The following is a 6,000-nucleotide window of genomic DNA, read 5'->3' as shown; positions in this document are numbered from 1 at the left end:
AATAATTGGTGATATTAATTTTAATAGTATTTAAGCCACTATGATGTTCAATACTTTGGACATTTTATCTTTCATTGCAAAAACGATACATTCCAAAGCGTGAATTCTGACAACTATACTGCCAGTAAAGTTATTTCCGCTGTTGAAATTGGCTGCGCTGTGGGAATAGTAAGTAAATTGCTAACCTTGAATTGTTGTAGGATTTATTAATAAAGATCTAAGGAAGCCCTGGAGACGTGATATGGAATTCAAAGAGGAATTGGTATAAGCAATGCTTCTATATGTTTTTTGTACATGATCCTGACAGAATTACGTGATTACGATGAGAAAAGTAGTTTTTACTTGTAAAGAAATAAAAGTGCAGGGTTATAAGGGGTGAATGGAAGGTTTAGCGTTAGTATGGGCATTGCTCATTCAGAGCCGGTGTTGACAGGACAGACGAAATAATCACCCTTTTGTCGTGTAAGAATTCGATGATTCTGCGGATTGAAAACTGCCGCACACATGATTCAGTGTTTTTTTTCTTTAAAAAGTACTGATTTTAAATGTTACAATCCAACGCAATATTCTGGCCCTCTGTGGAAATGTGAAAATGGACTGCGGAACCCACCAGAGAGTGATGTAATGGCGTGCGTGCGATTTGAACCATATCTCCACACACCTCATTTTGCCTTATATGGCCAATGAATAGCCTCTCACAGTCTCCCGGTCCAAGTCAATGGAACCAGATGTTGGATGTTAGTGATAAGCGCCAATTAAAATAGCAAGACTTTACTGATGCATGCAGCGAAATAGCTTGATGAATGAGTCGGACGTTCTACTTCTGACTGAAAACAAATTCAAAAGAAGCACGCCACCCACACAAAAAAAAGGTTTTCACATTTTTCTGTTTAAAAATATCAAGGTGGGGGGGGGGTGGTTTCAGTTCTTTAGATGCTGTCGATCATATTACACTTAAAAAAATTAAAATCTTGATACGTGGGCGTCGCCGGCTTAGACTAGTATTTATTGTGTCCCTAGTTGCCCTGAAGAAAGTGTTGGTGAGCTTCGGAGAACCATGTAGGCGGAGTAGTTTAAAATGTTAACTCAGACCGTTGCAATATTTAGATTTAGGGTCCAAATGTCTTTCGCAATATAAAAGCTCAATTAAATTGCCAATAAAAATGTCGCATGTAATTGCTGGCTTTAAATTATATCCATTGTTGTGAATTCCTACAAGTGCAACCATTGCGGTAAGTATCAAATTCGTTAGTAATGCAGGTGAACAGTCCCCTCCCCTATTAGGAATTATGTTTTCCTCTGACATTTTGCTGGTTGCATGTAAAGCAATTGTTTGAAGGACACAATAGCAAGGCAGAGGTTGTTTGTTCTGCTGCTTCTGGCACTGGACGGCGCTGCAAAGCCAGGGTTGTTTGCAGCATGATGTCATCCCCTTTCTGGACACGGTTCACCAAATCTTTTCTCTCCCACCTCCCAACATCAGAGGCTGCAGCAGGCTTACACTCTCTGCGCTAGGAAATACGTGCTTCTCCAACGATCATTCCTCATCAGTGAAGGAGAAAAGGGAGGAAGCACCCCCAATTTATTCTCATAAACTGCATAGCCCCTTTTCCCAATATCCCACCCCAACCATCCCCCCCCCAATCACCACACTCTAGCTCAGCAGCGGAAGTTTCCGGGAAACGCTGCGGTTAATGTGAGAAAGAACCAATCTGAATTTTTATAGCGTCTTAAATCTCCCAGGAGATTAGATGATTGACAGCTCCATGGGGCATTGTGATTGGGCGGCTGACACCGAGCGGAAGCCGCCCTGGGTCCTCCCCATGATTGACGGGCGGATTGACCGATTGGGGAGGGGAACAATTGGGGCTCTTATGAATGAGGCGCCAATCAGCGGTGCTAAGGGGTGGGGCTCGCATTCAACAGAAGAGGTTGAGGTGGCGTTGTCGGTCCTCCCTTTTTATTAGGGAGCTAGTGCGTTCAAAGTAGAGCTGGGGGGGGAGAATAAAAATTGCCATAGCGGGGAGGAAAGGGGCATTGTCTGGATTTCGTCGAATCTGTTTCTAAAGAAGTTTCTCCTGGTTGCAGAGGTGCTTTTATTTTCTCAGCGAGAGGTAAGAGGTTTGAGCTGCTGGTCACATTGTATCCAGGGCTGTCCTGTTTGAATGTCTCTTCAACTGAAACGTGTAACATTGTTCCCGTTATCTGAGGAATTTCTGGCTTGGCTCAACTCGCCTGGGTGAGGTCATTGAATTATTCTCAACTAACGGAGTTGTTTCTAATAAAGCTGAGTTCTTTTCTTTTATTTGTGGGAAGGGGAGAATTTTGATAGCTTTTGAAAAATTCCTCTTTTTATTTTTGAAGGATTGTCTTTTGTGCAATTAGATCGCTAGATTCTTAAACTTGCGTTTGTCTCACTCCTTCCAATTTTCCAAATTGGGAATGAGGCTCCTGGGGAAGGGGGTGGGGGAATAAATGCGTCTTGTTATGGGTGAAGTGAATGAATGTGGTGATTGCAGCAAGTCAAAAGTAAGCTACGTTTTGGGGAAGGGTTGGGATTTGGTCTATATCCGTGGACTATCCTGTTTATGTGAAATTATCCAGTTTCTTCAAAATATGTAACTATATGCTTTGACCAAAAAAATGTCAGCTTTGAGCCTGATGGTCATTCTTCCCATTTTAAACTCTACCAAACTGAGTGTGAATGCAATGACTGGGCCATGTTTTACACCAGTCATTGACTAGTATATGCTTATGACTTAATAGTTTGTGACCTATTCTGCTACTCCACTTCCCTACCATATACAGGTATCACACCAGATAAGGTCATTGCTGTTTTCACATGTTTGTATCTTAGTCAAGCACCTTGATTATTGCATATTTATTTTGGGTCATCAGGTATCAACCTGACAAACAAGTGACTTAACATGACTGAAGAGATCTAACTTTTCACGATCACTCTTGAAGACACTGATCAGTGTTTTTTCTTCTCATCATAATGTCTTGCTAATTTTTGGTAAAATTGGTATCTCAAATGAAGATGTTAAAGTTAACATTACCCCTCTCACTGCTCAGCCTTCTACCTTCAGTTATGAGAATTGAGCTATTGCTGCAGAAATTTGAATTTTGGTATGTAGTCTAGTTGAGTACCTCTGTGTTTCATGAAGGCCATTGTTAATGGATGTTATCATCATTCTATTTTATAAAGATTGTGCTCTAAATGGTTTACAATTTTGCATATTGTTCAAGAGCTATTTTTGTATGTTTACTGACTATACATGCTTCATACCACCCTGAAGGTCTGAGTCAGTTTAAAAATACACACGTGGTTCAGTTGGTAGGAAATTGTTTTAAGTTTAAATATTTAAACAATTATGTACACTTGATAGACTTTTTTAAAAATTTTATTTAATGTACAGTAATTAAAGGCATCATAAAGTTGGAATTCATTATATTTGTGTTCAAAGCTATTTACAATTAAAGTTTTTTGATTTCAGGTGTGGACAGATTTGGAATACTTAATTCTAACCCCCTCACCACCCCAACTGCTTTTACTCTGTATGCCACCTGGTTTGTGTGCCCACAGGTAGCTTTCATTCTCTTTCACAGCTATCCCACCCCACCAATATTGTTTTTCTATATTTACTCTTGGGTACAAATCTACAAGCTATCTATGGGAGGTTTGGTGACTAAAACTGCTAAAGGGTGTATAAGCTTCCCTGTAATCTCTAACATAAAGAATCCAGTTCTTGTAATTTCAGATTTTTTTAAAGCATAATCAATATTGAGTAAATGCAACTTGGGCACCTACAGTAATATAACAGGAAAAATACTTTCACATTAACCTGATAAAATAATTACAAACCCTATGAACTGTTTTAACATTAGTGAGCTCTCAGCAGAAAGTGCCTGTTTGAAACTCCAGACTTCAGCTTTAACAGTACTTTGTTCCTCTGGTGAGGCAGCAAGTACCCTTTTTTTTTGTCACTTTTAAACAAAGTCCTCTTACTTAATCAAGCATATGTGAATGAACGGCTCATAGTAATTTTCTCTGTTCTGAGGAAGGCTCACCAGACCCGAACTGTTAACTCTGATTTACTTTTCTCGGATACTGCCAGACCTGCTGAGCCTTTTCAGCAATTTGTTTTCGTTTCTTATTTACAGGACCTGCAGTTCTTTTGGTTTTTGTTCTTGTAGCAAGGTTCTCTCTAGTGATTCATTGTCTTTAATTCTCTGCATTCTTTGTTATTTGAACTAAATCTATTCTGTAACTTGGTTAGTGGTTAACCCAAAAACTGATCTTATCTCCTCCTTGTCATAGTAGAACCTGTATGGTTATCTTTCCCAAATCTCTCTGGTTAAGTGTCTGGGTTTAGCATTGCCAGCTGCCTTGTTTCCAGGTGGTTAAAATGTGTGCCTTGCTTTCAGTGTTAGTTTTGGTATTAGGTTTGTCTCCATAACAAGCAGGTCACATTGGCTGGTCTTCAGGCAGATTTAATGGAAAATTCCATGTTCCTGCAGCCACACAACCAAATTTCAGTATACACCTTAAGGTTGAAGCTGAATTCTGTGACAAAATCTGGCTCTATTCATGTACATTTCAAAATGTACACTCCTTTCAAAATCCAACAAAATAAAAATGACTTGAAATGCTGGAACTTGGGGTCAAAAATAATTGATGTTCTGATTGGCTAAATTGCAATAAGTACAAAAGTTTGTGGTAGTGGATCAATAACAAGGCTGGAAATGCAAAGGCAACTGGAGGGAAATGGGCTATATGATAAAGACAAAATCATACAATATTGTAAAGAATGAGTGGAAGCTTCTACCTGTATTCATTTTAATCTCCTCAACAAGGATGGAAACAACTTGTACTGATTTTGTGTTCAAACTAAAGATCTTGATTGGGTTTTTTTAAAAAAAAGTTTCACATAATTTGAGACTGGGAGATTCTGACATGCTGCTATAAAACATTAATGAATAGGGTATTACATTATCACTTTTAAAAAATATATTGATCGGTAGGCACTTATAATGTGTAGACACAGTTTGAAGGGAAAGAATGACTGACTGGGACTAGTCATAATGGGAGTTGAGTTGGAGTATTAGAGCAGATGAATATCCCTTTTTTTTTCTTTTTGCCCTCCTATTCCCACAATTGATAATGGGCTTAGTTTACTTCTTCAAAAGGTGATTGTAGATGGCCATGACATCAAAGCACATACTGTTTTACATTTGAAAGTCCTTGGCACCAGTGCTAACTCCATTGTAGTGGAGCTGGAGTTGTTGGTGGGGAGAAATAGTTTGAAGAAATGTGATCTTTGTCACAAGAGTTCTGCAAAGGCCACATTTTGCAGCACCATGAGGTTTGATGCAACCATTCTCAAATGTGTCCTTACCTATCACTTGTACTCTGTCACAAAATCATCAATGTGACTGTTCTTTGGCTATTGCAGTGCTCTGCTTCATTCACAATTAAAGAAATATCCCATGCCAATTTGTAGCAAGACTCTGCATATCAAGATTTTGATAAGTGTTTCTCATGTACTAGCTAAAATCATCTCCAGTATAAGTTCAGCCATCTTTCAGTTCTCTCTAAAATACAGCACTGTTGCTTGTCTTTAGCCATAAATTACTTGGTAATCGCTATTGGTCTGTTATACTTTTTGACAGAGCTACTAACTTACTTACCTTCATTGATTTTAGTCCTTTTTGTGATGTAGGGTAGTAGATTACTTAGTGTGGAACTAGACCCTTTGGCCCAACAAGTCCACACTGACCCGCCGAAGTGCAACCCACCCAGACCCATTCCCCTGTATTTACCCCTTCACCTAACACTATGGGCAATTTAGTCAGGCCAATTCTCTGAACTCCCACATTTTTGGATTGTGGGAGGAAACTGGAGCACCCAGAGGAAACCCACACTGACACGAGGAATGTGCAAACTCCACACAGTCGCCTGAGGTGGGAATTGAACCCGGGTCTCTGGCGTTGTGAGGC

The 6,000-nt window shown here is 39.5% G+C and overlaps 1 protein-coding gene across 4 annotated transcripts in view; it reads left to right on the top strand.

Annotated features, from left to right (window-relative positions):
- Positions 1 to 1,918: 1,918 nt before the first annotated feature.
- LOC140463907 (myosin-10) overlaps positions 1,919 to 6,000 on the top strand; it is a 154,775-nt gene continuing 150,693 nt past the window's right edge. For all 4 annotated transcript variants that reach the window (XM_072558375.1, XM_072558373.1, XM_072558372.1 and 1 more), the window contains exon 1: positions 1,919 to 2,114. The gene's annotated coding sequence lies outside the window, so the exon portion shown is untranslated. The remainder of the gene's footprint in view (positions 2,115 to 6,000) is intronic.

This window comes from Chiloscyllium punctatum, chromosome 39, assembly GCF_047496795.1.
Source record: "Chiloscyllium punctatum isolate Juve2018m chromosome 39, sChiPun1.3, whole genome shotgun sequence".
NCBI classification, from domain to species: Eukaryota; Metazoa; Chordata; class Chondrichthyes; order Orectolobiformes; family Hemiscylliidae; genus Chiloscyllium; species Chiloscyllium punctatum.
This window is presented reverse-complemented; position numbering and strand designations above follow the sequence as displayed.